The following is a 21,208-nucleotide window of genomic DNA, read 5'->3' as shown; positions in this document are numbered from 1 at the left end:
AGGCCAGAGACAGGGAGACCATTGACGAGGATGTGGCAAGAGACCAGGTATCTTAGTCAGCTTAGGATGCTATAACAAATACCACAGACTGGGGGCTTCAACAGCAGGCATTTATATCTGACACTTCTGGAGGATGAAAGTCCAAGATCAAGGTGCTGGCTTGGTCAGGTACTGGCTTCCAGACAACTACCTTTTTGCCATGTGGTCACGTGGTAGGGAAGCTGGGGCAGAGGAGAGAGAGAGCTGGAGATAAAGAAGGAGGAGGAGGAAGAGGTGGGGGCAAGGCAGAGGAGAGAAGAGAGCTTTCCTGTCTTTTCCTATTAAGAGCACTAATCCTATCATGAGGGTTCCACCTTCCCAAGGCCCCATCTCCAAATACTCTCACATTGGATATTGGGGTTTTAACATATGAATTTTAGAGTAACACAAACATTTAATTTCATGACACCAGGTAAGTGATCCTGGGGGCCTGGAATAAGGCTGACATACTGGGGACATAGAGGAACATGTGGCTTTGAAGTAGAATCAATAGGAATTAGTGACCATGTAGATAATTGGGATACTGGGATGAGTTAGGTGACTTCCAGCTTTCTGGACTGGACATCTGAGTCATACCTGGGGTTACCTGGACAGTCTGGCTTCACACACCACAGTGTTGCTTTGTGAAGAAGTATTTCAACTCCTCTTTCTGTAGCTCGTAATTCTCCAAAAGATGATCCACCCCCAGCTGCTCCTGAATGCCTGTGTTCCGTTACTCACCAACCATTGTTCAGCAGGGTTTATTTTCTCACTGTTCTCCAGACACACAACACTATTTCCTGCCTTTGGAGTTTTGAAAGTGTTCCTTCCACAGGGAATGAGCTCTATGTTCCCTATCTAATCTGTCCTTGAAGGTGACTCTAATCTTACCTGTCTTAGAAAACTTTCCCAGCCACTCAGAATGATGCCACCCTCTGCTCTGTCTGATTTGCCGATACATTTGATTGGTTTTCTGGGGCAGATACAACACGATGTTCTCCTCACCATCTCTCTTCCTAGACACACAGGGAGATTATTTACCCCCAGCTTCCTTGTAGTTGGAGTTTTAGCCCCATGTGCCCGAGTCCTCACCATGGGAATGCGAGCAGACGTGGAGCCCTCTGGCCTGAGTGTTTGGAAGCTCTCCAGGTTTTGCCTCCTCCGTCTTGTGCATTTGAAGGAGGATCTCTAAAATGGTGGAGTTGAAAATGGAAGCAGCCAAGGATAAGCGATAAATTAACCTTAAATTATCTCAGTTTAAATTGACTTTAAATAGCCAAAGAGAGATATTTGACTTTAAATTAGACTTGATGTGAGTGACTGAAAACAACAAAAAAGCTTTCTTGTGGTAACTGCCATTTGGGGATTAATTTGTGAACACAACAAAGCATGGTGTATCCTGAATAATATGACCACTAATGTTTGGTGTCCTCTTGTGGTGCAGGAACAAACTCTAGGATCCCTTTGTCATCTCACACTGTGCTTTTCTTGGTTCTTGATAAATATACAAGTATTTTGAATCACATTGAACTTTTGTTCAAGAAAAAAAGATGACTTAATGACTTAATGAAAAGAGACTTTCTTAGATGGGAGATAAAGTGATAACCCGGTGTTAACAGACCCATCCCACTTCCCCCCACCTTTTTCTTTTTTTTAATTTAATGCCTTGACTTGTGTACCTGGATCTGTTTTCTCAGGTTAGAAAACAAACAATGTTAATTGGTCAGAATTTGAGAATTTCTCTTTGTCATATTCTACTGACTTTTCTTTGGTATTTATAAGTAGAGAGATAAAGAAAATGAAACTTGCCTACTTCTAAGTACTCAAGTTTTGGTAGAAGAAGTGAACATGTACTTATATTATTAATTTTTCTGTTTTGTTTTGTTGTTATTGTTGAGGGTTGTAGGAAAGATTATCTCAGCCCAGTATTCTTAGGTGTTGCTATGCTACCAACGAGACTGAGCCCTACTTTTTCTACTTGTGTATAATACAATCTTTTATTGCATTTTTCCTTAATATCTATGTTTTGGTGTAATGCCACCAATTTGAAATGTGTATACATTGTTTCCTGCCCTTGAGGACCTTCATCAAAATGAGATATTTTAACTAAAATGAGACCCAAAACAATTTCCTCCTGCCCTGCTATTCATTTTGTCATAAAAACCCCATGCATCCACGAGACTCTGATTTTTCAAGTTTATTATCTCAAAAGTGATTTTAGAAATATTACAAATAATAATAATACATCATTGAAAAACAAAGGAGATATTCCATCTGGATGACAGTAACTATTTATAAAATCTTCAAGCTGTCTTCTCCCAGGATAAAGTATGGGGGAATCACTCAAATAATTCACAGGGCTGGTTTCAATAGAAAATTTGAACCGTAGCACTTTTATGTTTTGGTTTTGTTTTCTTGTGTTTAAATGCAAGTTGCATGTTGAAATCAAATTTTCTCTTCTGATGATGGAAAGTGTAATGCTTATAAGGCTTTGAAATATTCTTTTCTTTCTGCTGAGACCACTTTCTGGAATGAAGGGAGAATGACTAGCAAGAAGAGTTCATTATTCTTCCCTTTATTCCTGCTGTTGTACTACGGAGGGGGACCTGGACCCGGAGTGGGAATCAAGAGACTCGCGTGCTTTCTTGGCCGTGAAATCTCTGGGTGGATTTGAATTAGCACATGCCTTCTTATGGGACCTCTGTTTATCATGAGAATTAGGTAGGCTCTGACTCCATTATGGGCGTCAACCAGGAGTACAAATGAGATTCAACCAGAGAACATTCTTAAATCTCACATTCCTGGGCTACGTTCCAGACCTACTGACTCAGAATGTCTAGGAAGGGGCCCAAGATATTGGTAGTTTTAAGGAGATTTTCAGGAGACCAGGTTGTCACGGATCCATAAACTGGTGTCCTGTGGATGCAGACATTCAGGAAAGTTTTGGTGATGAATGGGAGAGGGAGAGAGGAGTCTGGAGCCAGAATACAAAGTCTTCAGTGGGGACTTAGAGATAGCCCCGAGAGGCTGATGGCTGAAGAAATGGGGCACCGCAGGGCATGGGCACACAGCAGCTAAGGCCACACCTCCCTCCTGCACCATCTTGACTAGGCTCTTTATGGTTTCTGTTTTTGCTTTCTAGTGCGCATGTGGGTGTCTGTTTGGAGTAATGCTGATTTGGAGTGATGATGATTATTTCTAAAGTACAGTTATTTTTTTTCTTTTCTTCTTCCTGTTTTTTTGTTTTTTTTTGTTTTTTTTTTGGCTTCTCTTCCCCAGCAGTGCTAACGAGTGAGGTAAAACCCATGTATTGACTTCCCCCAGTTACATGACCTGTCTTAAATGGGCCCCTAACAGAAGATTTAGAGGGGTTTTGGGAGGATGAACCAGATTGTGAAAATTGGCAGGCCTGCCCCTTGTCAGGTAGTCGGCTCCATTCAATTCAGTCTATATTAATAAATATCTCTAAGTGCCATTCTATGCAATGGATTTTAAAGTGGATGAAAGGGAAAGGAGGGAGGGAGAAATGAGTAGGGCACAATTCATGTCTTTTTGAACTTGTAAATAAGCAAAGACAAATTAACTAACAACTGAAATATCAAGAAGGCGTGGAAGGACCAAAAGAAGTACAGACAGAGTGAAAGGACCCTGAGAAGAAGCCATTGAACAAAACAAAAAACGTGGCCAGTCAAGCAGGAGAGACTTTCCAGAAAGGAGGCTGTCTGCTGCACCAGAATTACCTCATGCTGATTTTGGGAGGGTCACAGAGGAAGATTCTAATTACCATTATTATTGTCTCCTTTATTTTGTTCTGTCCCAGGTCAGTGAAAAATCTCTTCCTAATGGACTAATCTAAGAACAAGCCATTACTTTGTTGTCCTCCCTGAAATGCTTGTATGCACCCTTTTAGAGTCCTCTGTTTTATTTGTGTCTGTGTTGTTTTGTCTTGGAACTGGCTACTTTTTGAAGGGAGGGACTGGGTCTGCTGCTTCCTCTAAGCTCTGCCACTCCTCATGGTGCCCAGTAAACAGTAGGTGTACAATTCATGCTGGTTGAATAAAGAAAAGCATGATTAATGGTGGTCAATGGAGTAGCAATAATTGATTGGTGAGGACCTCGATAGCTAGAATGCATTTTAGCTTGAAGAGAACAAGAAATGTTAATATCTGCACACGTCTTTCCAGCATCACTTTGGGAGAGATCCTAAACAGTGATCTCTCATCTTTGAGGCACAGAAAAGAATAAAAATCTTGCTCAGATTGCATAGCATGCAAATCTAAGACTAAATACTGATAATAACCTCTCCCATTGGTGTATCAATTTAGAGTTCACAACAGTGTGAGGGGGAGGTACATGGACTATTTGCATTTTACAGGTGGGGACCTCGGGTTCAGAGAAGGGAAGTATTAGTCAGAAGGTTCCTGACACAGATGGTGGCACAGTAAGAAAAATGCTGCAGTAAACAAGACACATTCATAAGTACCAATGGGTTCTGACAAAATACTCAGTATGAATTGCTTAAGAACATATAAGGTGGGGGATGCTTCAGTGGGAGGGGGTTGGTGCAGGTTGGTGGGTGGAGGGAACACAGAGATGGAACTCAGGGGATTTGGGTGTTTGTCCCACCTCTCCCAAGACTCATTGTATCAGCTGGGGAAGGTTGTCTCGTCCTTGGTCTTGGCCTCAGTTTCTTTACCCACAAAAGGAGAGAGATGGGCCAGTTTATGTGTAAAGTTACTTGTAGCTCAAACATACTGATGCAAATAGATGGAGATACCATATTAGAAAACAAGGACAGGCTGAATCATTTTAGAAAAATGGCATACTTTACTGATTTTTATGGTGCCAAAAAATCCTTTATAGGTAAAATTGTGTTTCAATCAAATCATCCCCCCAAGATCCTTCCATGTCAGGAACCTATAAAGATGATTGAGAGATGATGGAGATGCACGGTTAATAATCAGAGTTGTTTGTGATATTTCTCAATGTCACATGATCATGGGGTGAAGGATGAAGCACACATTGCCGTCTCCCAGGCTCTCTTCTCTCCTGTCACCAAGTGTGGTCATGGAGTTTGATGATCTCGGAAAAATGCTCAATTTCTTCCTTGCAAATTAGGACTAAAATGACCAGCCTGGCCTCTTCCTAGGGGAGTCCTAAGAGGATCATGGGAGTTGACATGTGTGAGAGCATTTCATAAACTGTAGATTGCTGTACAAAGGTTGTAGTGAGTGGGATGGGTTATTACTGACGAACGCCAATGACCTCTGGTCATCCATTGGCTGTGGGGACAGTGACCCACTACCCTTGCCTGGATCACTCGACTCTGGCCTCAAACTTGGGTTTAGGGAAAAAAGTGAAACTCTGCTAGCTTTACTGAAATCACTCGAGTTAGTTGGCTTACTTCCCAGAACCTCATCAAAACAGAGTGTGAACCAACTGGGCTGGCCACCCAGAATGGAGAGTGAAAACATTAGTACCTCAGCTCTGCTGGGTGCTTAACACGATTAAAGTAGATTTATTTGCCTGCCCTTATGACCGGCCAGCCCTACCTTATCACCTTGATAAGTCACTTCCCTCTCTGGGCTGGAGTTCCTTGCTCTTTCAAATTTTAAGGGCTTGACAGAGTGATTTCTGGATTCTGTCTGACCTCATAATTTAACAAGGTTTTTAAATGAAGGGTTTGTTCATATATATAACTGCGTCAGGGACCCTCCAGTGTCACTGTTTTAAGCTAGTGCTTCACTGTGCTGGCAGGGGAGGGCACACGGCCTGGCACTGACTTTTTCTATTCCTTCCCCCAGCTAAGTTGAATGGCCTTGATTGGAACACAGGCCTGTTGCCAAATGTGAGACCCACTGTGCTCACTGAGAGGTGACACCAGCTCCAAATTCTTGAACGTAAGCTCTTTAGCAGCTGTGAATCACAGAGCCCTGGGCAAAGATTGGAGTCAGGTCCAAAGGAGTTGTTAAGTGAGAGGCCACTCGCTGGAGCTCCTGGGTCCCCTGCCTGCCCCCTGGAAGTCTGCTCTGCTTCTTCTACCCCTGTGGGCAGGCAGGACCATGAGTTCTGTACTCCAGGGGCCCTGCCCTAATACAGAGATGAACAATGCATACCTACAAGTTAGGGAACGTGGATAACTAGGTAAGCGTCAATGACATACCAACCTTTATGTTATAGCACACAGATTTTGGCAGTTGCTTGTTCCCTCAGGATAACCGGGTTTACCTCGACTAATGCATCTCCCAGGGGCGCTGGTGTTCACGAGGATATGCATTCTGACTTATATGGATCTCTGATTTGCGGAACCCATGGTTTTGAGCAGTCAGCTCTTCTTTGTGGATACCTCTGTCCTCCTCTACATAGAGCGGAATACAAATGCCAACCACATCTATGTGTCCTGATAAAAATGGCCGCATTTTGACCTCTCTTCTCTGAAATGTTGGTGCCTCCAATTTTAAAGGAATAAATGCTTACAAAGTGCCTTGCAGCCATTGCTAGAAACGTGTGTGATAGTTGGTTCTTTCCCCCAGGATATTGCATGAATGGCATGTGGGAGCGAAGAAGGTCAACACATGACTGCTAATGTGATTAATTATAGGGCTTAGAATAAATAACCGGTGGTATTTAGTGGTACCTTGCGGGGGGGATTAACGCTGCTTAAACACATGGGTGGAGGGGGCAGATTAATGAATGGTTCAGCGGCTGTGAAAGATGTTGGAGCACTTTTCAGTGGAGCAATTAATAAAGATCTCTACCTTTATTACATGTGAAGGATCTCACTTTAATCCTTTAAATGTCTTCACCCTCCTTAATTAGGTAATTAGTTTAGGAAACGATGTAACAAATGCACATGGAGAAAGAAAAACAACAAACATAGATAATTACATAAGAACCTTTTATTTTTATATCCAATCAATACTTTCTGTTCCTTGTGGAGGTGTAGCAGTCTTCCCAGGAGTCTTGCAGCCTTTCCACAAGGATGGGGACCAGTGTCGTGGCCCTAGACACTACAGATAATACAGAACTGGGAACCTCCAGGCCCTCCATTGAGAGCCTTTTAGTCATTTTTCAACAGACCATCAGATGAGTGCTCAAGGCTGGGCCCTGGAAAGCCATTTACAAGGTGGATACACCAGATCTTAAATGTGCTTCGGCCAACTTTCCTTGATGAAATGATGCCTTAATATACTTTTTGTATCACTCTCCTTTTGATTCCTGGCCCTCTTTCTTCCTTCTTTCAATTATCCCCTCTTTATTCCATTCTCTGTCTGTGACTGTTTCTTGCCTTCACAGCAGGATGAAGTTCTATAGGGTGTTTAAGACCTTGCCTTTGAGAACTTTACAATTGCCTTGGAGTTTGAGAAGTAAGGCATATGTGAAATTAACTAATTATGAGACAATACAAGCTTTGCACCAATTTCATGGGGCATTTAATGAGGTCTACATAAGCCTTCGGATCACTGATTGGCTCCACAGTCATCTTTTCTCCTTTCTGTTTCTTCTCCTCTCCTCCCAACACACACCTTTATTTTCTTCCCCAGTTCCATGGCCTCTGCCTGCCACAGTGTAGCTTTGGTCTTTGGTTATAATGATGCTACAGATCATTTTACAAATATGTCATTTTGTTTATGTAATAAGTTATGCAAGAACAGCAGTCATTACTCTAGAAAGATAACTTTTAAACAGGTTCAGTATGATGAGAAAATGGGTAATTGTTCTTCGTTCGTTGAGTTTCCGGAGATGAGTACCTCTTGTTGGAGAGTGAACAGAAAGGCGGAGAGAACCTAAAACGTAGGGGAGGAGAAGACTTGCAAAAGCAAGGGCCGTGGGTGTGCAATTCAGCAACTCTTACTCTACCCTCAGCAGAAGATGCTGAGTTATTTGTTAAATTAATGCGTGGATAGTGAGTGAGTGGTGTTGGAAAAGAAACAAAGAAGCGACCGAGGTGGGTGTCAAGGAGATTTTAGTTTGAGGTGGAGAACTGAGGGAGTTTTGAAAATGAATTGCCATCATTGTAAAGTATACTTAGAAAGGCATGTGAAAGAGAAAGTGGAAGATATTTACTTTGCGTAAGAAGGTGTTTTCTCAAGAGATTGTAGAGGTTTTAGATACTGTACTTAATAACATTTAGTTGTTGGTGTGTTAGATTGTGTGTGTGTGTGTGTGTGTGTGTGATATTGCTCTGAGATTGGGCCATGTGGGCCTCCAAGATTTATTTAGCTTATCCTACCATTTATGTGCACACTCTTTGCCAGTGCTTTATGAGTATTATTTCATCAAATCCCCATAATAGCCTTGGTTAGATATTACTAGGTAGATATTATTATACCCATTCCATAGATAAAATAACTGAGTCCCAGGAAACTGAAGTAAGTTGCCTAAGTATATACTTCTCATTAACAGTACACCTCAGATTTAACCCCAAACTCCAAAGACTACTATCTTAACCCAGCTTTACGATCCTATGGTCAATTTTATATGTGCCACAGGGTGTCCTGGAAATTAGAAAATTAGTGAATGCACTTGATTAAACAAGAGTCCTCACCAGTATAGAACCAAGTGTTTAGCAGAGCATTTAAAAAGATCTCTTCTACTATGAGAAAGCCTAAAGGATTAGCTTCCATTAGCCTGGGTGGGGTATTCCCCCATGCTCCTATGTGGCTGGGCAATATTGCGTCATCGGGAAGTGACATTGTCCCTATGTCAGTAATGCTCTGCTCTGACACGGAGCCAGATTCCAGAGGAAACAATTGTCTGTGGGCTGGAAGATGGGAGGCACTGGTCTTGTGAGGTAAGAGTTTCATGGGCGGAAAGAAGGGATCCAGAGGGTCCCTACTAAGTGGTCTGGTATTAACCTGCCCTGCATTTTCTACCTGCCCTTGTGCTGTCAACAGGTCACCTCCCCACACCATGATGCTCATACCCAAGAAAGGACCATAATGGATCTTTCTTCTTAGTAAAACATCTCCATCCACTTCATTCTCATCCTCTACTCACCGCTGTTACTTTGTCTACTTAGATAGTTGTCTTGTTTTCCTATCTTGTTTCTATTTCCAACCTATGTTTGATTCCTCTCTTTGACTCGAGCTCTTCTTGGACAGAGTTTCCATTGTTTCATTCTTTCCTCATTTTTTATTTTATTTTATTCATCTGGCAAACATTTACTTGCATTTACGTTAAGCCCTGACTGCACAGATGTGAGGGAGACATAACACCCACTTTCAAGGAGCCCATAGTCCATTGAGAGAGAGAGAAAGACATGGGGCAGGCTATGCTATGGTGTGGCAAGTGTTATGAAGAAAGCAAGCACAAATGACTGAAGAAAATCAGAAAACACATGCTTGAATGAAGACCAGAGCATGAGGTGGGGTATGGAAGTCTGATGAGAAGTGACGCACCTACATTTACAAGGGTGGGGTTGGTGCCCCGTCCTCTGTATTTTCCTGCTTCTGTCACTCTAGATAGCTACTTGACCTAAGCAAACCCTTAGCATTGGATTCTCAGCATCTGACTCTTCCCAGAGAGATCAGTGTCCCCTGGAAAGAGTGGTGGCTACCTCATTGACCCCTTCTCAATTCATGACCATTGCTCTCATGGCTCTTCCCCCAGGGGGTTTTCTTTATTTAATCACTGAGTCTGCGTGAAATCCCACCCTTCTCTTTGGAAGACTTGACTTAACACTTTAGTCTCCTGTCCTGTGTACCTTTGGAAGTTGGTCTATCTTCTGGTGGTGAAAAGTGTCTCTCTGAAGTCATGCTACTACCCGATTCCATCACGGCAGTCTTTGGCACTGAGCCAGCTCTGCTGGTTTCTGCTTCACACCAGCGGCTGTCTGCCTGCACCTGGCCCAGGCTGTCAGCCTTCAGCCCTCACCCATGATGGCCAGACACCTCGAGAAGCAGTGCACCTCAGTACACCTTTGTGAGTGGCTTCTTCCTCTGGAGCTTTACCGTTTATTCCTCACTGCTTCTTTGATTCTTTGAAATATGTGTTTGTTTGTTTGAACTTATCTTGCTTTTCTGATTGTTTTTGGTGAAATAATCGCTGTGTCTTAGAAAGATCTCCTTCTTTCTCAGAAGCACAAGTTCTCAATGTATTTTCAAGTTTACTGGAGGTAGAGATCCAACATTATTACCTCAAAACATCATTAGGCTGAATTGGGCAGAAATACCCAACCAACCAACCAAAAATTAAATAAATAACTTTAGGTAGGGGCGTCAAGATTTTACAGCCAGTTACTATGTTGCTAAATGGATATTTCTACAGCAAATAGTGTATAACATTCTTTATACAGCATTGAACAACTTATTGGACCCAGTGGCAGAACTATTATTACATATTCTCTACATTAGGAAGATGGTTAAATTTTTTTCCTTGCTTCATTATTTAAGAGGAAAAGACTGGATACCAAATACCACCTGTTTCACCAATGATTTAAAAATATCCAAAAGAAACAAAGGGAAAAACATTAAGCTACTAAATACTTCTTGGAGGAAAAAAAAAATCTTATTTTTCTTATTCCTTTATGACCCATTTCTCAACTATAATACTGAAGGGTAGCATTGTTTTGTGAGTAAAGGGCAATGTCACTTTCCCAATCTGTTCCTCAATGTGCTCGTTCCCAAAAGGAAGGGTTTGGATTAAATAATAGCCAAATACTCTCTTGATGAGATGAGATTTACTTTTGAGATTTACACTTCCCTCCCCCCCAATACATTTCTCAGTAGGTCGATTTGTGTAACCAAACTGACTCTTTAAACATCCCGTATTAGTGAGTGTCATGCTTAGCCCCTACTCCGGGCTTATCCGTTTCCTAGAACTTCTCAAACTTAGTAAAACTGCAGTGGTGCTGTCATAATAGAGAAAACCATCTTCTCTTTTATTCTGCTATAGCTGGCAGGATTCACTTCAGAAACTTTCTGGGGATATTCTAACCAGGAGTCACAACTGAACACAGCTTCGTTCATCCAAAGCTAATCCAAAGTTGATTTAGACTTCAAGGTTACGTTGATGCAGTGATTCACCGGAGAGATGAAACAGATGTTGAATAATACATATTTTAATGCTTAAAACTGTAATTTATTTTGAACATCATGTTGTGCTTCATCTTTTTTCCTGGAAAATTTTAAGTGGCTTTTGAACATCAGAAATAAAATGTTTATCTCCATCACCTGTGATGAGCAGACCCAGCTATTCATCTGTTAAACAGATTGCTGGGAGTTTCCTGGCGATGTTCAGGCTGGATGCAGTCCAGCTAGATGGTCCATACAGCTTCTCCAGGAGGTATTAGGAGCCTGTGCTGCCTTTCACAACAGGCCCAATACAATATGCAATGGAATAAGAATCCCAGCTCTACCACCAAACAATTCAACGACGGTCCAGAATCACATTGCCGTCTCTGCGCCTGACTTAACCTTATCTGTAAAAACGAGCTGGGACTGGCAGTCAGGGTAAGATATGGTAGCCTCAGTGGGTCTCAAGAGGGGCCAGGGAGGAGACAAGGGCAGTCTCCTAGGAGCTCTGGGGACTGAGGAAGGTGTGCCTTGTTGTCACAATAACTAAGAGAGTCTGAGACCAGGTGTGCTGAACTTTGCACACACTGAAGAATTCCACCAACCAAGATGTTCACAGTCCTTTTCTTTCGGAGAAACACCAGCAAATGGGCTCTAATGCTGTTTTCTCTGGCAGTCAGATTCTTAAACAGACTCACACTGAAGCTTATTCTGCGTTTTCCTAGCGAGCTCACAAGATTCCTTTGTCCCATTCTAGAGAGACCTCTCTAGAACTAGAACTCAGATCCAGCATGCCAGTCTATGGGTTTCCCATCTTTCCTTTTTTTAGACTTCTTTGAAATTATATCAGGATTCCACGGGCATTTTGTTTGTTTGGTTTTTGCTATAATTATTTGGTAATCAAATATGTAAAATAGCTTCACTCTCTGGTCATTTTTTTTTTCAGAGTCAGATAAACTAACTCTGAGTTCCTTCCTCCTCCTCCTCCTCCTCCTCTTCCTCCCCCTCCTCCTCCTCCTCCCCCTCCTCCTCTTTCTCCCTCTTCATTTTTTTTCCAAAGGGAAAGATCATGGAAATCGTTTTCTTTCTGAATTGGAGCACTCTCCACTGAGCTAAAATGCCCTTTATTTGCACGGCCCTTTTCAATGCTTCTTTGTTCCATGGAGCCTTCTGTTGACAGTCTGCTCAAGCGGCTCAGTCTGAGGTTTAAGGATGGACGGGAGATTGAAAGATGGGGTATGAGTCAGCGAGTCAGTCATGCTTGCTCTGTTTCCTCTTCCTTAATCCCTTACCTTTACTGCTCCACTGAGGTTGAAAAGCCCTTCTGAGTAACCAGTGTTTACCTGTTTGAGGAAGTAAGGCTCAAAACAAAATTTATTGGATCTGTTCATATCCCTGCTTGACGACACTGTGAGAATTTTTGCCCCTCTTATTTAGTCCCCTTGCTCCTCCTTTCTCTGCTAGAAACGTACAGATTTTAATATTATTGTCTTATTTCTTCATCTACTTCTTTCATGAATTAAGCAATAGGTGTAACACAAGAAGAAAATTTTGGCCATCAAAAAAAAAGAAATCAGATTTTAAGATCCTAAAACCTTCACACACTTGAGCGTTTCACTCAGTCCCCTTTCACTCTCCTTCTGCGACTCTCACTCTCTCCATCTTCTCTTCCTGTCCCTACTTCCCTCTTCCTTCACGATCTGTGATGACCTGACATAGTTGTCTCATCTATGTCAACCAAGTTTGTGAGTCCTGACTTTTCAGAAGAGGACTCCGCTGATTCTGGGATCAAAAAAGAAATGGTCTGGACATCACTCTCCAAAATTTTACTTTCTGGCCGAGAAGATGTCCGTGTAACAAATGATCCCAGCTGAGTGTGACTTGTGTAGCTATGGGATTCTCTCAAAGGTACAGGAGAGTTGGCCTTGCTGGGGAAGGTGGAAAAGGCCGTGTTCATTGAATGCTTTATGAAGTGGGAGAGGCCTGAGCAAGTGAGTCAGCAGTTCCTAGCCAGTCAGGATGGGAAGGTGGTTCCAGTAGAGCGAGCAGAAAGTGAAAAGCCCCTGAGGCATGAAAGGAGCAAAGTGTGCTGGGACCTGCAAATCTTCCAAGTCAGTAGTAGAAAATATGGAGAGAGGAAAATTAGGGCGAAGTCGTGAGGGTCCTAGGATCTCCACTGCCCTTTGAGCAGTGGCTTTTAACATTTTTAAACTTTTAAACTCCTTGACATTTTTCATGGAAGCTCAGAAGTTACTTGGTGGCTTGTTTAGCAGACGCAAGGCTTCCTCCTTATTTGAAAGCCACTGCAGCATAAGGTGGCGAGACCTGTGTTTTCTGGTGGGGACTCAATAACTTTGTGTTAGGGGAAGGTTTCTCCCAACCAGGGAAAAGGAAAAGGGCTAATGAAAACATCCATTTAATTGGATGCTATTTTAAACGAAAGGCCAGGCTCCGTCTTTCTATTCAAGAACACGGAAGCAGCCTTCAAGAAAAAGAAGTGCTGGTGTACATTAGCTCACTCTGCTATTAAATGTCTGGGGCTGAAATTATATTCATTTATGTCTCCTAGTCCTTTGAGGCCTTTTAGTGACAGGCAAGTCCGAACTGTTTATTCATGTGGAGCAGAATTGTCTTTGATTACCAAGTGCTTTCTGCTTGCGTTAAAGCTATTATAAATAATAAACTACTACTGGGTCCGCTGGCATATGTGTTTTCTGGTGAAATCAAAGATCGGGAAAGTTTGGATGAAAGGAAGTTTCTTACAAACATAAAGATCGGGGTGACTTCCATCTCCCTGGGTAGCCATGGCTCTAACTTTGAACTTGAAAGGATTAGAGAGAAAAAGTTTTGGGTGACTTTTATTGACATCCTTAGCTTGGCATTCCTCAAGGGACAACTCGGTGTTTATGTGGGTGTCCCCTCAACCCCACCTGACGTGAATGAAGGATTGTTCACTGTCTAGCTCTGCTCTTGGCGATGCCACAGGCAAACACAGAAATATGTTCTGACCTGGTTTATCAGCCTTTTTAGCCATATCTTGGCTCTTTTCTCCCATATAGACAGAAATGCAAAGCTGAGGCTTTTACGTTTTGCCTTTTTCATTGTTAAATTCCTTTTTCTTTTTCACAGAGTAATATACATTCACTACTGATAAGTTTTAAAAAATACATCTATGCAAAAAGAAGAAATGGAAAGCTACTGGTAATACCTTACTTAGAAATCACAACGATTAACATTTTGGTGTATATCCTTATATCCGTCAAGGTTTTTCTTACATACATATATTACAATGTTTGTTTAAGAAAATGAGATCATGTTACATAAACTGTTTCATAACCCAATTTTCTCATTTTAAATACATCAAAAGCAAAAATCATTTTAAAGTCAATAAACACTTCATTCTACAACATAGCTTTTACATGGATGTATGCTATTTCATTATAAGGATAGATCCTCATTTACTGAAACAAACACTTAGTTTTGGGTATTTGATTTCTAGTCTTGCCTATTATAAGCAGTGTTAGGAAACGTTCTACTAGCTATATTTTGCCCCCAGTTATATTCATCTCCTTAGAATAATCTACTCAGGTGGAATTTCCCCATGAAAGGTTGTGTAGCCTGTCAATGCTGTTGGTGTGCTTTGTAAAACTGTCCCCAACAATGAAGGCTATTCTTGTTTGTACTCCAAATTTGAATGTAGGAGAGCATTTGTTGCCAATCAACATTACCTATTCCAGTAAATGTTGTTTTGATCTGTTTAGTTTTATTTAAAATTGCTGGGACTTGATACCCTCCAAAGGGATATGGTGAGGATTCAATGAGATGAGCGAGGCAGACAGAGAAGGGCTGCATAGGAGGGGCTCAGCAAAATGTTCACAGTTGATTTAAGTTCCTTTTGAGAACCCATCCCGTGTAAATAGCTCCTGGGTGACCTCCGTGCTTGAACCATTAGAAGCTGCAGGATTAGGATGAGGTTACTTACAAACCAAGGCTCTTCTCTGCATCCTGAGGGCCGTCCCTTATCAGGTGCAGAGAAAGAGGTGACCCGAGAACTCTTAACATCCCTTGGATGTAGTGCAAGCCAGGTGGGCTTGAGGAGTGGCACAGGGAATCCTAAAGCATGGATAATTTTACAGTAAACCTAATCATCAGCAAATGCTTGGAAAAACGAAAACTCAGAAAGAGAAGAACGAGCTCCTCGAGAGCTGCTTTCACGGAACCGCATGTTGGCATCTGTGCCACTGGCCTGCACAGAGCGTCCCTTTTTGTCCGGATCCGGAAGCAATAGAACGTGTTGGTGAACCATGTGGGGCTCATGGAGTCAGAACTCTGGCCCCGCCATTTGGTGGCTAATTGAATCTGAGCTATGCTCTAACCTGGTTTCCGAGTCTGTAAGGCAAGATGAAGATGCATGGCCGGTTTGTTCGAGGATGAGATGAGACAGTGTGTGTGAGTCACTTAGGACAGAGCCTGGGATTTAGTGACCTCCCATGTATGGTAGTTGTTATTCTTGTACTTTGGCCCTCTGCCCTGAGCTCACACAGCTACCAGGATCCTCTGTAGGTGACTTACTGGGTCATAGAGGGTGACAAATGTTGCTCCACCGGCTTCACCACCTTCCACAGTATCCTCTTAAGCAGAGAACCATGGGAGAAGTTTCTTCCCTGTTTTCTGAAATGCAATCATTTTGCTTTATTTTCCTGTGAATGCTTTGCTTTCTCCTCACCCTGTCACACCATCCACTGCGTCTCCATCTCTGTTTTGATGGCTAGAAAGCATACAGGTGAATCTGTGGTTGATTTGTGTGATGTGTAGGATCCCGGGAGTTCATTCCACCTACAGCCAGACTGCTGGAGATACCTTTCTTATATTTAAGTCCTTACCTGCTTTTCTCAAAGTTAATTTTATCTTGGATGTGCATTGTAAACAACTGTAAATTTGCTTTTAGGACAAGGCAGGGTGGAACTAAAGAAATAAAAATAAAGGAGAAACTAAAACTCTTCCATGGTACATCCATTCTGAGGTAAATCTTATTGACATATTGCTGTGATTTTCTTCCTTATTATTGTCTCATCCCTTCCCTCTCATTGTCTCTGTCTCCATTCATCCATCCCTCCATCTACCCATCATGCTTGCCTGCAGGCATAAAATGTAGATTTTCTATAACATTATATCACAGACATTTTCTTTTTTTCATAAAAGGTTCTTCCTAAAATGACTTTTAATGGCTTCTAGCCTTCTGTCACATAGATAAGCCATAGTTTACTCACCTAGTCTTCTGTCATCAAAATTGTTTTCTTCCTTCGTTGCATAACATTTGTCTCTATAATGACGATCACCACCATTCCTTCTACATTTGTATAATGCTTTACTTTTGTTTACCACAAAGGACTTTCATTGACATTATTGGCAATGATCTTCCTCCTATTAAAAGAAGTGAAATGAAAGTATACAATAATTCGTGTTTGTCCAGCAGAGTTGGGAGGCAGGAAAATGGTATTTCCTGTGTCAGCTCTCTATGAGTCAAGCAAGCCTACAAAACCCTGGACGAAAGTATCTTTTCCCTTTGGCACTGATGAGAGCTTGACAGAGAAGTTGGTGAGGAATACACATAATGTTTAGTGATAAATTCCTCTTCCCATTCTCAAACTCCCCGAGGCCGCCTCTGGCATCTCATTGGTCCAAGAAGGGGAGAGAATGCTCAGTGGGACACCGGCTCCCATGGGCCTAGAGTTCCCAGACTTCAGCAAACCTTCCTCAAAGACTTGATCCCTCATTGCCTGGTTTTTGGCAAAAATAATAAAATCTGACGTCCCCAGATATTTTGAGGGTTTTGAGTTTGATAGTTTCCCCACTCTGTTGGGCAAAACCTAAGGGCATTTTTAAACAGAGGATCTTTGAGAATTCAGCTTTTATCTTTTATTAAAGATTAGGAGAAACATTTAAAATTCCTCTAAGAACTCCCTGCCTGTAGTTTCCATTCCTTGTGACTAAGGCTGGAGGCCTTTTGCATGCCTCTGTGGTTATGCAGCGCGTTTTATCTCCATCTACCGACTATTATGTTTTCCACTGCTGTGCAGCCAGGCTCAGCCCCCCTTCAAAGCCATCGCATAGATGGATGCACTGTCCTCCTGTTTTGGGTGACATCTGTGTCAGCAAACATGGCACTTCCTTGAGTTGTTTTCCGAGAAGCAGGCAGACATGGGTCGACTCCAGACCCCACCAATTGTCAGCTGTGTCACCTGGACCACCAGCTGGAACATCAGTTTTCACATCTGTCATAAGGAAAATTTTCATTCCTTGTGACATCATTGTGAAGACTGAGATGTATGTGATTAAATTAGATCATCACCTGTGACTTGACAGTTATTCGATTTTGATTAAGCGTTTCTCTGGGCACCCGCGGAGGAAGTCATGAGAGCAAACGATTACCAAGCACTTGGTATGTAGCCTTACCATCTTCAGTGCCTTATCGATAAGCTGACAAGGTAGGTACCATTATCATCCCCATGTGCATCAAAAAGTCAAGTGACTGGCCCAGCATTAGACGCCATGGTTTGAACTTAGGCAGTCTGGTTGTAGACCCAGTTCTCTTGTCCACTCAACCATACTGCCTGAGCCCTAATAAATGGTTAAGAACATGTATCTCACTAAAGACTAACTGGAGATGTGAGTGCAGTAGGCATGGGTACCCCTGCCTGGTACTGCATCCCGTTGCCAGTACATACCTCCCATTTCCCTGCCATTCAGTCACAGTCCCATCCTGGGTTATCCTGTGCCACCTGACAGTGTAAACAAGTGACCTGTGAATGTGCTGTGCCACCAAGAGGTTTGCTTCTCAGTAGAGTCTGGCACCGAGAGACTCAAGAGATTCAACGCCTCCTGTACCAGTGACAAAAAATGGGTTGTGACCCAGCTCACAGGTAGTATAAACTAGGTCTTGTTTGATGCAGGAAAACTCTGTGTGTGGATCCTTCCAGAAGAGACTGTCAATTTTTTTTCTTTTTTTACTAAACTTCTTATTGTGACATTTGGAGGCTAACTTTTATCCCACGAAACTTAAACTTACATAGCAGTGTGTAGTTCACAAAGCATTTGCACCGCTTTTCCCTGTGGGGTCACCATAGCACATTTATGAGGGAAGCCAGTGGGTCTTTCCTTCATCCCTGGCTCTCTCTTCTTTCCTCTTGGCTTTGTAGAGTTCCTACACTGGCCTAAGTTTTTAGAATTAAAAAAACAAAACAAAAGACAAGCTTCTCCCACTTTCCTGCTGAAATGGCAGTAAATGGGGTTGTGCATTAGCACCTGGGTCCCCTGATGGCCAACCAAGGATATATTCTTTATTCAGTCTGCCTTTCCCGATGGCTGCCAGACTACCTTCAGCACTGAGTCCCAGCATCACTAATACAGGACAAGCTCATAGAAGCCTCTTAGGGCCGTGGGCTACAGGCCTGACCCTCTGTGTCCCTCAAGAATGGCTCAGATCACATTAGCTTGCATTTGATCAGACTTTTCTGAGCTCATCGCTAAGGCTGACAGCAGCCAGTGGTGCTAAAGTTACTTCTTGCAGAAACAAGAATGGTTAAATTCAAGACAAATGTGTCCTGCTAGTGCCTTTAAAGCAGGACAAATCTCCTATAAACAATTTAATGCAGTCATCCGTTAACTGATTTGTTCTTTCTGAAATAGGGGTGCTCCTGACCTGGTAAAGGAGTTCACTAGCTATGCCCATTCTATCTTTAGAATGCAAATCCTCAATTTCTCCCCACCTCCAACACACCCTCCCATCAATAATAAGTAAAAGTTCCGACAATTCCTCAGCCCTCCCATGTAGTGCCTTCCGTCTCCCTGTACTGGGTCTTGGAGGTGAAGGTGGAATCCCTTTCGGCTTGGCAAAGAGGTGTTGGAGGCTAAGAAGGAGGTGACCTTGGTGGGTTGCGTCCCAGCACAGTAACTGGTCAAAGCCTCCCTCCCACATTGGCTGTAGACCCAGGACATCCTCATTTCCTGTCTTCAGTGAGGGGCTGCCCACTCCCCACTATTGTACTCAGGGGAGAGGAGACCATCCAACTGTTAAGGGCACTTCGATTCAAAGGTCACTCAGCAGAGATTTGGACAGAGGCAGGCCAGTGGTGATGCTGCCATTTACCGGCATGAAAAATTGGGAATGCTGGATAGTGTGTCGGGATGGAGGCAGCTCTGTGCAACAGAGGGCTTGAGTGAGCAGGAGGGGAGGCACCGAAGGCTAATGCAGGTCAGAGACAGGTCCGCTGCTGGCTGGTGCTATTAAATCATGGTCTCTCCTGCTGTCAGGTCAGGATGCCACCATTGTTAGCTCTGTGAGTTAGCTTTTAGTTTTCAAATACACCTTATTCCCAAGTGTCTGAGAAAGTCATGTTTGGGCATTTGTTACTAAAGATGAGATCAGGAACACAAATCTTACTCCTCTTTCCCTTCCTGGGGTGAGCTTTTCCTTTTAGACCATGAAAACACTAAGGGACCCATCGGACATTCTTTCTCAGGAGGCTGAATCTGAGTGATCACCCTGAGTAGGCCACCCAGGGGTCCCATAGCGATTCCTGTTCCTGCCAATATTGTGACATGATTTGTCACACTCTCATGAGAAAGAAGAAAAAACAACACTATTCTCACAGATAAGCTGCCACCACCTATGCATTCATTTCCATGGCAAACCCCCAGGGCCAGGGATTTGTAAATAAGTCATGGATATTCTAGACCTGGACCCAGTCCTGAGCCTGATTTTCTCACCCTTCTGACCTGCCCCAGGATCGACCTGGCTTCTAGCTTGATGCTGGGCACCCCAGGACATGGCGGGTACTCATTCCTTTGTCCCTCTGACCTCCTGGTCCCTCTGGCAGACTCTTTGCGCATGTCCCCTGTGCCCTGGAAGTTCACTCTGGGACTGGCCAGGCCTCGCTCCACATCCCAGAAGGGGCGCTGCTTCCTGAGCCTCACTGTGTGACGAATTCTTCAGAGCCCAAGAAACCCTGGGCAGCACACGCTCTGACTAAATTTATGTCTAAAGTGTGCCTTTTTAAGTCATCTCCTCACGAGGAATGGGGCTACGGTCTCGCTTGCCTTATTGGTGGATTGTGAAAAATAAATAAATGGCCCTTGAATAAATTTGAAACAAAAAACAAAGACTCTTCTTCCTTCTTTTTTTTTTTCCATCCTATCCCACTACTGCTGCCCAATGTCAAACATGCCTGGGTCCCAAATTGCTCCATAAACCATGAACAATAAAATAGAAATGATTTCCCTTAATAAAAATGAATCCTTTCAATGACTAATTTGAAAGAGCACTAATCTACCATGAGAGCTTCTTTGAGACCTATCTTTGTCACCAACTAGCTGTGAGACCTGCCACTGTTGTTAGCCTCTGGACCCTCTTATCCACTCCTTAAAAACCAGGGCACAGGATAAATAGCCAACAATCCTAAAAGGATGCTATATTATTAATGATATAACATGAACATATAGTGAGATCTTCAATTATATGTAATTTTGTTTTTACTATATGGATAAACCTCGATATTTAGAAAGTAACAGAATTATGTTGCTCTCTGTATAGCCATTTGAAGTTAATTAGGCAGTGAATCTTAATTACCTACATTAGTTTAGCCTGGTAAAAAAATGTAACGGTTTCCACACAGTGTCTTCCAATCTGCCGTAGTGTCTTCCAATCAGCCGTTAACTGTAGAAACAGAGTGAAATATTCATACACTTGGTCGGTGACTACTGACTCCAGGGTGCTTTCATTCCTGGTAATATTTCCATCCCAGGCTAACAGAGTTTCCAGCTCTGGGATCAGCTTAACAGCCTCTCTTGAAATGACAACGAGAGAAGCCTAAGGATCTATAACCTGTGCTCCCCTCACTCCTGCACAGCCCGTGAAATGACAATTCTTAAAAACCTTTACTTAGGCTATTAAATAGCTCTGATTCCACTATACTTCTCTTCTTTTGTTCTTAAAATCTTGCATCTGCAAAAACCTCAGCCTGAAACTATTGTCAGAGAAGTGAAATATTAGGAGACCATCCTCATTAGAAGAGAATGCTTCTCACTGTCTGCATTTGGAAGTAGCATTTCGCATTCCCCTCTGCACTGCTTAAAGCAAAAGGATTTCAGCGGCCGCCCAAGTCTCCTCCTCACCT

This window comes from Rhinolophus sinicus, linkage group LG05, assembly GCF_036562045.2.
Source record: "Rhinolophus sinicus isolate RSC01 linkage group LG05, ASM3656204v1, whole genome shotgun sequence".
Lineage (NCBI taxonomy): Eukaryota > Metazoa > Chordata > Mammalia > Chiroptera > Rhinolophidae > Rhinolophus > Rhinolophus sinicus.
This window is presented reverse-complemented; position numbering follows the sequence as displayed.